This window comes from Amblyomma americanum, chromosome 8 (genome assembly GCF_052857255.1).
Source record: "Amblyomma americanum isolate KBUSLIRL-KWMA chromosome 8, ASM5285725v1, whole genome shotgun sequence".
NCBI lineage: Eukaryota > Metazoa > Arthropoda > Arachnida > Ixodida > Ixodidae > Amblyomma > Amblyomma americanum.
The window spans coordinates 153,671,423-153,686,556 of NC_135504.1; the positions used below are offsets into that span (position 1 = coordinate 153,671,423).

The 15,134-nt window shown below is 47.2% G+C and overlaps 1 protein-coding gene and 1 pseudogene across 1 annotated transcript in view; one reads left to right on the forward strand and one right to left on the reverse strand.

Moving 5' to 3' along the window:
• The window catches only part of LOC144102119 (uncharacterized), a 399,640-nt gene that overhangs the window by 166,287 nt on the left and 218,219 nt on the right, over positions 1-15,134 (reverse strand). The window lies entirely within an intron of this gene.
• LOC144102813 (5.8S ribosomal RNA) lies at positions 2,116-2,264 on the forward strand (annotated as a pseudogene).

The window sequence follows — 15,134 nt, forward strand, 5'->3', positions numbered from 1 at the left end:
TTCGCCACTATAATACGAAATTTATCGCATTGGTGAAATTCGAGAAGCTTTCAGAAATTAGAACAAGTCTCCGTCTCCTAGAGTTGAAACTGCAAGTGCAGTAAAACGACGAAGCTACGTTTCGAAACAACCTCTGTGGATAAAAGGCTTTACTAAACTTGTACGTGCTACTGTTTTGCCGAACGTTTTAGACGACCCAGCCGGTCTGCAAAGAAAGCAGCTCAGGGCTGAAGTTTGCGGATGATGCGCCTAAAGGAGGGGCACTTCAGTTTCTTGATTTCTTGTTCACTGTCTGCCCTGACCCAAGTTTTTGTGTCTGCCAAATCTCCACTTGAGCAACGCTCCGAGAACTCAAAAGTAATTAAGGATGGCAAGGCGACGATCTGTCCAAGGCAGGCATCACAAGTTCTGAAGTCTCGCAAATGAATAGGAGTTCACAATAGGCAGCGAGTAATTTTGTTGCGAACCAATTTCCAGTCACATTGACACAATATTTAGACATATTCCAACCACATCTCCATCCTATATACGTGACTCAAACCCTTCGCGAAATAGCAGGTCTCAAACTTCCGGAAGGAGCCCCTCTAGCAACATTAGATGTCTCTCTACACAAACCTTCCTCATTCCGATTGCATCAAATATCTGATCGAAGCATATGAACAAGAAAGAAAGGAGGAATCCCCTGCTACAAGTGTTTTAGAAGTATTGGCGAAAATCATGCGCAAATATAAAAACTTTGAATTAAACAACCAACACGATTTACAAATTAAAGGCGCTGCGTCGGTACCAAGATACCCCCCCCCCCCCCACCCTCTACGACAAAATCTTCATGCATAGTATTGAATCTAAATTTTTGCAAGAGTGCCCCGTTAAGCCTACTTTATACCAATGCTACTTGGATGACATCTTTTTAATATGGACTGACACAGAGCAAGAACTAATGCATTTTATTGAACACTTCAAAGTCGTTCACCCCAACATATCTTTTGACTTACACGTACTCCCTCACCACAATTAACTTTCTAGATGTTGAGATTTCGGCAAACGAAGGCCCACTTACCACCGGTGTATATAGAAAACCGATGGCGCGTCAACATTACTTACACATCGAAAGCTGCCATCCTCGTCACTCAAAAACAAGCATCCCATACTCTCAGGCACATTGATATAAAAGCAAATGTTCCCAAGATCAAGACTTCTTGAAGTTCCAAACGCATACGAGAAGCGTCCTAATTAAGAAACGATACCCCCCCCCCCCCCCCCACATCATTGTCGACGATGCCATTCAAAGGGCATCTAAGCTAAACCGAGAGCAAATACTAAAGGGACGTCGATACAGCTAGGAAATAAATAGCCGGGCAAATCACGTACTTACTTTCACAAGTAACCCTCCTAACGTAAAAAAAATCATCAAAAAACATTTCAACATTCTCAAACAAAACGAGCGCCTTCCCAAAATTTTCACACCTCCCCCTCACGTAGTCTACAGACGACCAAAAACATTCGAAACATTCTAGTATATTCAAAAACAAAGAACCAATTCAAAAACAAAGAACCAGCCGGACTGGTATGCCGACTTTGTGGAGAAAGTAGATCCAAGGTCCGCAAACATACATTAACACCAAGCTGTGCAATAAGCACTGCTTCAGGCTTCAAATGGGAAAGTAATGGCAACTTTGATTTTGATTCCTCCAATGCTATATACCTCCTAGAATGCAGTGTGTGCAGTATGCAGTACAATGGGCAGACGGTTAACCTTCTAATAATAATTGGTTTTGGGGGGAAAGGAAATAGCGCAGTATCTGTCTCATATATCGTTGGACACCTGAACCGCGCCGTAAGTAAAGGGATAAAGGAGGGAGTGAAAGAAGAAAGGAAGAAGAGGTGCCGTAGTGGAGGGCTCCGGAATAATTTCGAAGCCCTCTACTACGGCACCTCTTCTTCCTTTCTTCTTTCACTCCCTCCTTTATCCCTTTCCTTACGGCGCGGTTCAGGTGTCCAACGATATACGAATTCGCTTTCATAACCACCACGCTCATATCTATCCCTGCCCAACCTGCCCTTGTCAAAATACATTAATGAGAAAAATAACCAATTTGATGCAATTAAGTTAACGACTCTAAGCGGTGGATCACTCGCTTCTCGAGTCATTGAAGAACGCAGCCATCTCCGTGACTTCGTGTGAATTGCAGGATACACTGAGCTCTGATCTTTAGAACGCACATTGCGCCCTTGGGTCTTCCCTTGGGTTCGTCTGTCTGTTTTCTCACAAGGTCGGACAGCCAGAAAGAAGTGATACTCTGAATCGCTTCTGAAGAAGGACCTAAGTGTTTGAACGCTGCTGTCAGCGCAGGTTACGCTTTGAAGGCTGATGTAAGCGCTGGTTACCACCTTTGCAGGCTGAGTTGTTGGAAACTGAGCTTGCCTCTGAAGGGGCGCAGCGGAGTTTGCGGAGCCTCCTCCAAGCACACACTCCTGAAGACGCCTCCGCGGGAGGTAAGTTCAACAGCACCCGGGAAAGAGAGCAACGCGAGTCGCACTTTACAAATTTGGAATAATTCCTCATGGTAATAATGAAAGCCTGGATGTATTGTCCTCCATCCGCCCCTTGCAGAGCCAGGCGTTACGAGTTCCGGCTTGACATACGTCGGTCTTTTGCCGCCAGCCGCATCTTATGCAAGCTTCGCCAATGCGCTTACACAAAGCTCTTCTTCCCCCACAACACCCCTATCTTCCAGTTCGACACACTTGCCTAGCGCGGTGCAATTGAAAAACCCTCCCCAAAACGCTCCCGCCATTCACATTGACCCGCCACACGGCACTTTCCCCTACTCGGATGTGTTGCCGCCTTTTTTCTTCTTTTGTGTGTGCGTGTGTTCATGCACTGTGCACGTTTGTCTAGTTATGCTGACAGCGCCACTGATTCGGCCCTCACTCTTCGTGCCGAGGAGGTTCCAGTTGACGCAAGTCTCCTGGCCTCTCTGCATTTTATTTTGTTTATTTGTTTACTCCTTTCAACCGGCGGCACGCGAGTGCATCCCTATCTTTTCGACGATTCCGCCATTGTCATCTGTTTTTGCGCACCTTACTCGTCGCCGCTCTGTTCCTGCCGTGAGCGGTGCCCATTCTCCCCATCCGCTCCCCGTGTGTTTTTAAGAGTGTTTGCTCTTACTCATCACGGTTCGAGATTTCGTGGGGTCTGCTACCACTGTTAAAGCCCCTTGATATTGAAAGTTGCCCATTTCTGTGAACTTTGCCGCCGTGCCGCAGACTCTCGCACATCCTCCTCGCCCGACTCATCGCTCGGCGCTTTTCTGAACGGTGATTGACCGCTCCGGCCGTCGCCAAGGCAACGCGCGGGAAGGATCGTTTTCTTGCGTTTTCGTTTTCTTCGGCGCTATGCGCAGGCCATCTGCCTCTGCTGCTGGTCCAGCTCCGTTTAGACGAGCCGACAATTCGAATTCAACTTTAAGTGCCCTGTTATGTCCGACTGCGGTGCATTTCAGTGCACAAGCCGGAGTGAAAATGGCGTCGTGCTGTTCGCCATTGCTCGAGGAAAATATTGACATCAGCCGAAGAAAAAAGTGGATCCACAACATCGCCATTAAGGAGTTTGTTCCGACAAAGCACACCATCCTCGGCGAAGTACTGTTGATTTGGCGGTAACTAAACTAGTGTGCGTAGTTAAAACTTCTGGCGAGATCATCAGGACGCGATAATCTTGCTTAATTCGGTGCACATTGTGCGTCGTTTCATAAGTTAAACTTTCCTTTTGATGGCATTGCTCTCTTTGTTCTATTCCTGTCCGCTGCCGTGCTCATTACGATTTTTAAATTCAATTTAATTTCTGAATCGCAGTGTGGGTTTCCGCAAAAAAACGTTTTCATCGTCGACGTTAAATTCTTTTGCTACTAAATACGAGCGCTTTTGACCTGGTGAAAAATGAAAAACATGTTGATTTTCGTAGCATGTAAGACAGTCTGTTTCGCGTATGCCCTATATGTGTAGCGTGGTAGCTTTAACGACGTTGTACCATCGTCTGTGCAGGGATGATAGGGCATGTTAATCTTTAAAGCGATTAAGGCGTTCGTCCCACAGTCGCGACTGCGCGCAACTTTAGCGCGATTCCGAGATCTAATGTCACCTGACGAGCGATTAAAAAAAAGTTGTTTTAGAGCGAGCTTTGAATTGTCGCAGGGGAAATTGCTACGGTATACTGCATTGACTGGTGTTTTTCAAAATAACATCAGATTCTTTAACTATGCTGTTTATAAGATAGTACGAATCGATTCCTTGAGATTCGCCTAGTCACGGAATGAATACATAGTTTCTTATCGCGCTTCACAGTGCTGGATATTGATTCAGTAAGGGAATCTGAAGCATTCCTCGAAAGCAATCGAGGGATTAGCGTAGAGTAGTCATCAAGGCAATATCAAAACTTTCCGTTCCTTGATAAAGTCTTCTATTGGCACCAGCAATCACCCATAAATTTTAAGAAAAACCCTTTGTCAGGCTCACTTCTGGAGTAGTTGATAAAGCCAAGGAAACAAGAACAGAAAATAAAATTCCCTTCCAAGCAGCCGGAAAATTTGTAATGACCAGGCAATAAAGCCGCGGCGTGTGAGGCACTCCAAGGAGCCAAGCTTAAATTTTTCCGTCTTAAACCTCCTAAAAAATAGATAATAGAGCGTGAAAAGAATAATAAGAGAGCATAAAAAAAGCGCACCGTGCGGCGCTCTCATGCGTGCCAGCGAACACATCAGGCCGGCGAGCGCGCGATGACCTGCGAAGCGTGCCGTGCGCAGCGCTCACAGCCGGCGGGCGAGGATAAGCTTGTAGCGTCATATACAGAAGCATTGTAGAAACAACCACCTGCCACGTCCCAGTCATGACGTCACGGCCCATTATGGTGGACAGAAGTGGAACTATGTGAGTATGACATCAGGGAACGAAATGGCGGCATAGTTTCGGTTTCTCCATTCCAAGATGGTGGCCAATAAAGTTGGTTGTTCCCTTTCAACTCTTTCCCGCGAAGAATATCCTATAACGTGTAGGGCGGCTGTACCGTTACGGAACCGCTATATATATATATATATATATATATATATATATATATATATATATATATATATATAAAAAGAAGGAAGCCAACAGGTTTCGCTGACTGTTGGCTTCCTTCATAGGTTTGTCAAACGAGCTCCTCATTTCCTTTACTCTCTCTCTCTCTCTCTCTATGCACGCATTCGTTCCGCTATATATACTCCCAGAACAAGGGCGTCCATCCGGGGATAGTTGTGTACCGAATTTGGCAGGCAAATAAAACCTTATTGGCTGTGACAAAGAAAAAAAACACAATGAAATAATAGTTAGACATTGTATACAAGCAATTACTAATTACTAATTGAAGTCCATTAAAAAAATTGAGCTTAGCATTGAATTCATTTGTGCAGCGCCCCTTCGAAATACCCTCACTTGCAGTCTATGCACAGCTTCCAACGCTTCTTGAGGTCTTGGAAACAATTTGAAAACGCTTCTTTTGGCAAGGCTGTCAGCTTCTTTGTCGTGGCGTCTTGAATGGCCTCCACGCTCCCCATCCAGCGACCTTTTAGGGCTCTCTTCACACGAGGAAACCGGAAAAAATCGCATGCGGAGAGGTCAGGCGAGTATGGCGGATGGGGAAGTGCAGTAATGCTGTGCTTGGCGAGAAATTTTATCACGCTGATAGCAGCGTGCGGCCTTGCGTTATCGTGGAGAAGGCAGATGCCCATAAGTAAGGGCGATGGCTTTGCAGTGCATCACGCATGTGTTGGAGCACGCGGATAGAAAAAATTAATGTGGATTAGCTCAGCTAATCCAGGATATACAAAGCGAAAGATATCGGCGTTCACTGTGTTCATTGGCGTTGGCGTTGACAATAGACACATTTAGCATAGCGCTTGCGTTTTTTTGCGTACGCAACACGCAAGACGGTTGCGCACGTTATATCCAAAGCGACAACGACGCTTTTAGATGAGCGTTTGCAGACCGTTCCACAACAGGCGCTCAGTGGACAAACAACACCCAGGTACAGCCACGTTTGGGTAAGTACCTAACGCCACCACACGCCAAAAAAACAACTGTCCTCTTTCGCAGTACTGCTCTTCAGTTCCAGACTTGCTTGTCAACCAAAAGAACGCTTCGAAGCTTTGCACTATACCCTTTTCGATTGTCTTTTCATGCAATCGAAATAACTTACTTGCGCAGGTTCACACGATCGTTGGCCATGTACTGGCTCAGCAGCAGCTCAGCTCGTTCGCGTACAGCACGAACTGTGAACGCCTTCGCCGAAAACTCGCTGAGAGTTCTTGCGATTTCGGCCCACTTGAGCGGGTTCGTGAACAGTTGCATTCGCGAACCTCGCGAAAGAGCTCTATGTCATCCGCCACCGAAAAACGTGCGCGGCTGGCGGCCATGGTCCTCACACGTGTGTGAAACCGAAACTTCTGAGAAAATAGCCACACAAAAAATGACACAAACGGCCGTTGCCATGTAGACAGCGTAAGCAGTCTGTTGTTAGGCTTACAGACCAGAAAATAGAATGCTATTTCAAAATTACCGACAACTTATCACATACAACATTGTATAGGAGTGATAGAACAAGAAGTAGAAGCGAATGCAACCATTTACAGCCAGTTGAGCGCCGAATAACGCAATGACGAGGTATTTTAGAACCGAGGCGGGCAAGCAGCGTTCCACCATGTTGCCTCCATAAGCCCCGCAAAGACGATACGATATTTACAGAAAATTGCGTGCGTACGCTAAACGCTAAGCTTCCTTTAGCGTTCTGCGCATGTGCATTCTACACACGCTATTTTATTGCGTACGCAAAACTTTCGCGTACACTATGCTAAAGCTGACATGTTCTAGACGGCGATGGCTTTGAGGAAAGGAAGGACGCATAACTGGCTCCCTAGGTATGCTGTCGCCTCATTCGTGCTTTGATACATGTGGCGCTGGTGAGTAAAAGATGTGACCTGAATGCATTAGCGCTGACAGCGTTGTGGGTGACATGCGGTACTGCAGGAATAGCTGTGCCGCAGCGTTCATCTAGCGATCAATCTCTCGCTATCATCCACTAACTGCATGCCACCTCCCAGGGCAGCTTGTTTTCCGTTTGGTTTTGAGGAAAGGAAATGGCACAGTAACCATCTCACATATATCGGTGGACACCCGAACCGCGCTGTAAAGGAGGGGATACAGGAGGGAGGGAAAGAAGAAAGATTACATTGAAAATTGAAAGTTGGATTTTGAGGAAAGGCGCGACGCTGCGCAGTGGCAGAACACCTGTGGCTCGGTGCTACTAGTGGCACATGCGCAGTAGTGACTTGGGAGCGAGAGAGAAATATCCGCGGTGAGGCTCGGGTTCTGACGTCATTGACCTCCTCGAACCACCGCCACGGCAAAATCGTAATTTCGCGGTCAGTAAAGCTTTCGCATTTAAACTCCTGATTCACCGTCTGCCCTTGTGAGACGAACTTGTGGTGTATGACACCTCTGGCATCAAAAAAAACTATCAGCACCGTCTTTGTCTTCATCTTCTGTTGCCGCACCTTTCTCGACGCCGGAGAGTTTGCGGACCGCCATTCAGCGCTCTGCTTCTTTGTTTGAGGGTCGTATTGAAAACACCGCGTTTCGTCTTCAGCAATGATGCTGTCGATGAGCGCAGCATCCTTCTCTGCCTCGGAGAGCCAATCAGCGCTCACTGATGCCCGCTTGTCCTTCTGGTCCTGTGTGAGAGAGTGCAGCCCAGCTCTGGCATTCAGCCATTCAGCTTTCGTTTCTCCAAGTTCTCACGCAAAATTTGGTGCCATGTTGTCTTACTAATATCGAGAGCATCTGATAGCATGCGGACTGTAATGGGGCGGTCTTGCTGTACTATTTACCTTATGCGAGCGACGTTGTTTTCATTCCGTGAGGTTGAAGGGCGCCCCTGCCTTGTGTCGCCTTCCACCGACGTTCTCCCCGAAACAACCCGCTTGTGCCACCCGAAAACCCGCGCCCGCGATAATTTCGCTTTGCCACAAGCGCCACGAAGGAGCTCATACGTCTGTGCGACTGTCTTGCCAAGCTTCACACAGAATGTTATGTTTACACGCTGTTCGAGGTGGACGTCCATCTCTCCACATTCACTCACAGTCGAATGCGCAAACGACTAATGACTACGTATTCTTCTACATCTAGTGCCATCTAGCGGCTGCAACCGCAATTAACATAAATAACTCGGGTTATCCGGAAAATATGGCGCTACCGTAGAGTTTCTTACTACTAATTAGAGGCAAAGCTGGTGGCGCTGCACCTGAGCCACCATGGGCGATGACCTACTTGGTGCGGGACAGGCGGTTTTTTTTCATCAACAGAGAGTGAGTGACGTTACTGAGATGTCTCGTTACGTCCACGGCGCTGACGACTTCGGCGAGATCGTAGTGCGCAAAAGCCATAGTAACGAAAACGCAACAGCACACGACGCAAATGAAATGGTTTCTGTTTTTTTTAAATGTCATTAAAAAACTTCCTAAGTGTTTAAGGGACAAAATTATTTCCGAAAACATATTTATTTTTAAAAGTGCGCCTGTTAAGCACTAAATGTTGGCTTTTGTTGTCTGCAATACTTGTCCAATAGGAGAGCAAGTCATCGCTTATTTTAGGCAAACTTTACATCTACTTGCGTTTCTGCTGGTTTGTTGCAATTTATCGACAGGATATTGAATGCCAAGACAATCTTGATTATAGAACAACGTTTGTCTTTCATTATTTCTTTCTAGCCGCCGCGGTGGCTGAGTGGTTATGGCGCTCGGCTGCCGGCCCGAAAGACGCGGGTTCGATCCCGGCCGCGGCGGTCGAATTTCGATGGAGGCGAAATTCTAGAGGCCCGTGTGCTGTGCGATGTCAGTGCACGTAATAGAACCCCAGGTGGTCGAAATTTCCGGAGCCCTTCACTACGGCGTCCCCCATAGCCTGAGTCGCCTTGGGACGTTAAATCCCCCATAAACCATAAACCATCATTATTTATTGGCTAAAATTTGTGGTTCTTCAGTCGGTAGATCTCCGCCCCATGATGCTTAGAACGCCCATAGTGGTTCAGGTGGTTTCGAGGAAGCTCCATCCGAACCCACGTAGGCGAGCGCCAGCTTTCCTCTAGTTCAAAGTAAGAAACTCTATGGGCGCTACACATACGCACCAACATTTGTTTTGGGAAATCATTTCTAGAGAAGAAAATAAATCAGTCTCGAAACTTTTCGGATAAAGGTTGTAAATCGAGTCGGTGTAGCTCGATAACGGGTAGACGTGCATCGTAATTTCTCTGATAGATGGCGCTAGGCGTTGATCGCTCCGCTAGGCGGAGCGATCAGTTTTATTAAACCAAACAGCTAACGCTCGTGACTTCAACATCTTTAAAACTGTGGCGGCCTTTTTTCTTTCTGTCTGCTCCCCGCGGCTGCAGGGTGTGCGGCAGACGACAGTGCGTTTTCTTTCTTTTTCTCCTCTTTCCACTTCTTTCTCGTATTTTTTCTTATTAGCCGATCTTCTTTTCCGCATTCGTTTGCTTGTTGTTTTGTTCATATGTCGGATGTCCGTGCCGATTCAAACTATATAAGAAGAGGAGGAAGACAGCTGTAACTTCAGTCTTGAGAAAGGATAAGCTCTGTCCGAAACGTCGTCTCAAAATAAATCGCTGCCTAAATGATGCGTTCCTCAACTTTGCATTTTACCTACAGCAATCAAATACGTTTATCTTTGTATGCTATGTATATGTATATATATGTATACACACACACGCGGAGATTGAGAGGCTGCGGGCCTGCCCTTCGGGTTGTGGGCAGCCTTCCAGTTATTGTTATGAAATGTACAGGCCACTGAGGCAGCAGTTCAATTAATAGTTGGCCGCAAGCGCTTGCGCCGGAACAGCGTTCTAGGTCTCACAAGCTCCACCGATGGAAATGGGGGGGGGGGGGGGGTCGCACGGGCTCCACATGGGCTACGTCGAAAATCTCTCATCCCCGTTACCTTTTGCCCACGACCCAAACTCTCGTCGGAATCGTCAACCGGAACGCTCAGCGACCAAGACGACATCACTAATTCGGAGGTCGGTCCACTTGTTCGGATTTTATTGGACTTTGAAGCTCCGACAATGTCGGCCCGCCAAGCCTACCGTTCGGGCTAGCCCGCACGGCGGCCTTCGGGCCCACAATATAATGGCTGTAGGGTCCCTTTGAGGGCCAGACTGATGCATCGGAAATGGAAGCGGAAGCCGAGGGAACCTCCGCGGAAGAAGAGTACGACCTAGAAGGCTGGTATAAGGTCAAAAAAGGAGAAAAAGCTGTACCGCTGAAACACGAAGAGCAGAAACCGGAAGTCAGTAGCGCCGCCACGCGGGAGCGCCCGATTCAATTCAAACGCGCCTCGGGAAAGCAGTTGGCGGAAGAATCGGCTTGAAAACAGCACGTGTGCGTCCCAGATGGCGCCACACGTAAAATGTTGCGACCGCAAGGAGGCCTCGCCCCCTTTGTAAGGCTCCGAGCCGCCAGGCTACTGTACTACGTGTGCAAGGAGAGTGGGATCTCCTAAGGAAATGCTCGCCGGGGCATCCTCTCGCCATACGAAGCCCAGCAGACCCTTTTAATCGCTTCAGAAGACAATGAAAGGGTCGCAGAATACCAGGAAATAACTTCCATCACAACGCAAGGAGAAAACAAGACGAAAAGACACAGATCACAATTCTGGAGCGCAGGTGGAAAGGCGCGAATCACAACGTCCATTTCAGCGTCTCTGACGCCGACATGGTTGAAGAACTCGAGTTTAACGCAAGTCTGTGAATCAAACCCAAAGTCATCGCGGTCAGAAGACTTATGCCCATATTCACAAACGGATCTTATCCTTATGGTAAAAGAGCTATTCTCATAAGAGGAAGACAAGAAAAGAATAAGGGAAAGTATAGGTGCGCTTCAGAAATCGTTCTTAACGCACCAAAAGAAAGCCTTAGAAAAATTCTACTTATCGTAACGAGTAACAAACCTGGGAACGAGACTGCAAGACATTTTCAAAATGAACTGCTAGTTTATTCCCAAATAAATAGCTATACGCGCATGAAAACAATTAAATACGTGTTCATTCGTGCGTTAACATAATTTCACTGAAAATTTTGATGCGAAAATGCTACTTTCAGCGAATCGTCGTCCTTTTAGTCTGGCAACACTTCTTCATTTCTGTGCGTTATTCCGTGCTGTTTATTTAGTGTTTCCTTCTGCTGTTTTTTCCATCGTGCATACGTTATGTTTACAGCCTCTCCTTTTTCTTTGTTTTTGTAATTTTAGCCCGCATATTCTGTTTTTGCTATGGCTGGTGAACGAAGGAAGATTAATTTCACCGAGGAAGAAAGACGTATTCTGACGGACCTCGTTGACAGACACAAAGATTTCTTTGAAAACAAGCGGACGGACGCGGTGTCTGTGCTTCAAAAGAAGAAATAATGGGAGCAAATAACGCTTGACTTCAATAGCCAGCATGGCGTGCGACCTCGCAACGCCCAGCAGCTGCGTAAATGCTGGGAATATCTGAAGGAAAAGTGGCGGAAGTGCAAAGCAGTCGACACGAAGGAGTTGTTCCGAACAGGTGAGCTGCCTTCTCATCACATCCATGTTCCGCTGTAATAAACTATCATCTTCCCTTCGCCGTGGCTCAGTGGTTGCGGCGCTTGACTACTGAGCCGGAGTACCCGTGTTCGAACTTGCCCGCCTTTTTATAGAGAAACGCTAAAGGCGCCCGTGTGCTTTGCGATGTCAGCGCACGTTAAAGATCCCCAGGTGGTGGGAATTACTCCGCAGACCTCCACTTTGGCACCTATTTTTTTTTCTTTCACTCCCACCTTCCTCTCTTCCATCGCGTTGCAATTGGAGTGTTCACCGAGTTGTGAAACTCAACATTACCTTCACTCAAAAACCACTTTTCTTTCTAGTGTACCCTTATGTTCCAAACATTGCATTAACGGCTGTACATTATTCGAGTGTGAAGCAACCGTGGAGTGCACTTATGTCAAGATATGCATCTAGCTATAGTCATGACATATGATCTTACATTCCTTCAGGCGGAGGCTCAGCGGTGCCGTCCTCGATGACGGACGAACTTGAAAGGGTTGGCGCTGTGGCGTCACATATGTCGGTGCGAATCGCCAACCCTTTTTACAGCGACCACGCGCGACACGACGCAGCCAACGCAGCATCAGATTCTGCGACACCAGCTTTGGCTCGGCTGTTGGCGCCGATGCAAGCGAAGCTGGTCTTTGCCGCAAGCGCTGCGGTCCATGGAACCGAAGGTAGGGTTTGCGAACGCATTGCTCGTTATTCGCGCTTTGCAGTGTTGTGCACTGTTCACGCCCGGCTGAATAGTATACATTTATCTCCTTAAGTTACTGTTAACATGAAACCGGGCTGAAAAAGAGCGAGAGTGTTTGACCCTCTGCGGCACCAGTGTTGAGGAGCGTACATTTTTTTCGGTCGCAAAAAAAAATAACGTGAGCAGCGCAAATACACACTCTTTATTTGAAAGCTACCATGTCAAACCCACAGCAAGCAGGCATCACTGAGCACTAAACCCTTTCAATCACCGCGCACAAAGAGTCGGTTCAGAATCATTGCCAACTGAGCTGGGCGCAAATTCATTGTAATTGTACCCAGTCGCAAATCATGATCAGTACTTTCTGCTCGGTTATTTAAGTACCACCTAATGAAATTACTTATATGTGCAAGGGCAATGCATTCACAGACTGAGCAAGTGTGTGGATGCACTAGACTAGACGTCTAAACTTTTAACGGCTTTCTGGCCTGTGGACAAATTTCTCAGCGTTCACTTGAATCCTAGTCAGAGCGGACTGGCGTAGCCGCTTGGTTCTCTGTTGCTATTGCTGAAATCAGAAATCGATCTTGTTCTATGTCCCTGTCATTCTGCATGTTAGTGTAATGCATGTTAAGGTTAGTATGTTAGTACCGCATGTTAGTAATGCATGTTAGTGTAATTTAGGAGAAAGACGACTGACTCCAACAAAGGTAAATTTTCGAAAAAACACGACGTTTCCTGAACGACTTGGTCCCTTCTTCATGTTGTGACTACGCGCGAGGCGCAGCTTGGCTTTTTAATCCCTCGTGTGGAAGACTTCCAAGTCAGTGGCTGCAAACCATGGATGTAAGAAGAGGGAAGTGTCCCCAGAGAGCGATTAACATTTTTCCTTGTCTGTTGGATGTCCCACGACTCGAGTAGAAGCCTCCTTCGTGGGTTAGGTTCGGTTTCCAGTATATCAGTACCGACAAATACTTGGCGAGGTTCCTTTAGTCGTCGCACTTCAAGAAACCAACAATAAATGGCCAAAACAGAGGCACTTCAGTGCCTATTGAAGCAACAGAGGAAACGACACCAGGGTAGTAACACTAATCCGAGAGGAGGTCGCTGCCATATGGCACGATACCGCCTTCCAAGATGTAGAATCGGTCTTGGTGAAAATCGTCACTGGGGACAAACACACACCCAAAATCTTTATACTTAACGTATACAGCCCACCACAGAACTACATAGACCGTTTCAAGCCGCTCTTTAAGAGCGCAATTCAAGCCGCTGGCGAGTGCCCACGACATACTGTGGGTGAATTTAACGTCAAGCATCAAGGTTGAGGATACGCAAAATAAATGCAAAGGGCAGAAGGCTGTGGAAGGATGCACATTCCTTCAATCTCACTCTCCACACAGACCCCACTTTCCACACAAGTGACGGCAACATTGTCACTAAGGGCACTTCGCCGGATCTCACGTTCCCAAGAAACGTAAAAGAGTTTATGTGGGGGCACACCGGATGTAACATACGTAGCAATCATTACGTACTCAATCACACTCTCTCCTTCACCAAAACACTCGGATCGAATAGGAAACGGTCGCAACGATCACGGATTGGGACAAATTCAGAAACGAGGGCACTCAGTCACAACCAGAAGACGCGATCCAAGACATTGGCAAATGGACCAAAGAAATACGAACGAAAGTCAAGAATAACACTAAAATGGCCGAAGACTAAGATGCCCCCACCGCGATGGACTCGAGCCTTCTCCATATGTGGGAAGCCAAGAAGAGCATGCAAAAGAGACTGAAAGGATAGAGATGAAACAGGAACCTTAGGAGGCGAGCACACAGACACAACAAGGAAATTGAAAAGCACGCTTTCAAAGTATGAAAGCAGAATTGGCTCCAGATATGTGACGACAAGGAGAAACAAATGTGCCTCCCCAAAACGAGGAGCATACTCCGCCACTTGCTCTGCCCTGAGCAGAGTAAAACTCAGGGGAAAGTAAACCAGCAAAAGATCAAACACACCTTCGAGGTCTCCGAGGAGGGGCTTTTCGAGGAACTCAGAAAGACCTACATTGGTGACAGTGTGGACCAGGACCTCCCACCCTACAATGGGGCTACCAATCCGGAACTGGACCTATAACGGAAGCGGAAGTGAGAGCGGAAATCCTCAGCCTGAAATGCAACACTGCTCCAGGACCAGATGATATAACCAATAGGACTATCAGAAATCTCGACGACGCTTCCATCACCACACTCACGGAATACATCAAAATAGTATGAGAGCGAGGAAAACTCCCGTTGCAATGGAGAACATCGAACGTCTTTTTCATTCCCACGCCTGGCAAACCGTAGAAGCTCGAAAACCGGAGAACCATATCCCTCACCTCCTGGGTTGAAAAACTCATGGGGAAGGTGATACAAACGAGGCTTTCTAACTACATGGAGTCGAAAGGGCTCTGGCCGCACGAAATGGTCGGCTTCAGGAAGCGCCTCAGCACGCAGAACGTAATGTTGTGTCTAAAGCACGACATCACTAACAAGTGGCACTCAGGTGACACGAAAGCTGTCCTGGGGTTTGACCTCAAAAAGGCCTTCGACAACGTGCACCACGTGGTCATTCTTGAAAACCTCGGAGACATGGACGTTGGAGCTAAAACCTTCGCCTACGTCAGCAGCTTCCTCTCGGAGAGTAGGATTACGCTGACATTCTTGGACGCAAAATCGTGGAGAATAAAGATAGAAGGGAAGGGCACACCTGAGGGTTAA